At 49.5% G+C, this 733-nt stretch overlaps 1 non-coding gene across 1 annotated transcript; it reads right to left on the reverse strand.

Annotated features, from left to right (window-relative positions):
* Nucleotides 1-487: 487 nt before the first annotated feature.
* TRNAP-CGG lies at nt 488-559 on the reverse strand. Its single transcript has one exon. It is a non-coding gene; the product is annotated as a tRNA-Pro (tRNA).
* Nucleotides 560-733: the final 174 nt, after the last annotated feature.

Genomic DNA, 733 nt, shown 5'->3' on the forward strand with positions numbered 1-733 from the left:
TGTACGAATAAATGGATATACTCTAACCAGGAAAGGCAGCTGTATGGCGAAACGCATAGGCAGAAAAAAGACAGGAATCTCACATCCTGACAGTCGACCTCATCAGAAACGGTGGCAACAGCGGCACCTGAGGTGACTCACTTTCCAGTGTGGTGGAGGAGTAAACGCTGTCAGAGAATGATCAGCGAAGTGGAAATTAAAGCAGTCTTCCCTAGGAAGGGCAGGACGACGACCTGCTGACCCGGGGACTGCAATCACGCCCCCGCCCTCGGCCAGGCACGCACGCACGCGCGCACACGCGGCGCACAGACAGCTCAGGGCCTTTCACTTGAGAAGGGATTGACTGGAGAATTGGAAGAGCACGGGCGCATCTGTAACAACGTTCTGATGCCTGCCCCGGTAGGATGGCCCGGATTAGATACTGGGCTGCTCCCAAGAAAGTCCCATTGTTCACCTTTCTTGACATCCTGTTGGGAGAAAATGAAGTGGGCTCGTCCGGGATTTGAACCCGGGACCTCTCACACCCGAAGCGAGAATCATACCCCTAGACCAACGAGCCACCTGTAGAATAATGTTTCCTATGTTTTATATAATAATAATGCTCAATTATAGTTTTTATTCTACAAGGAATTTGTTCCCAAATAGGATTTAAACCCTGCAAATCATTTACATACATGAAACAGTTGGAAGAGCCTTTCCATGAATGGTCTCCCCGTAGCTTAAATTACCTTGC

Source organism: Galeopterus variegatus, unplaced genomic scaffold, assembly GCF_000696425.1.
Source record: "Galeopterus variegatus unplaced genomic scaffold, G_variegatus-3.0.2 Scaffold85254, whole genome shotgun sequence".
NCBI lineage: Eukaryota > Metazoa > Chordata > Mammalia > Dermoptera > Cynocephalidae > Galeopterus > Galeopterus variegatus.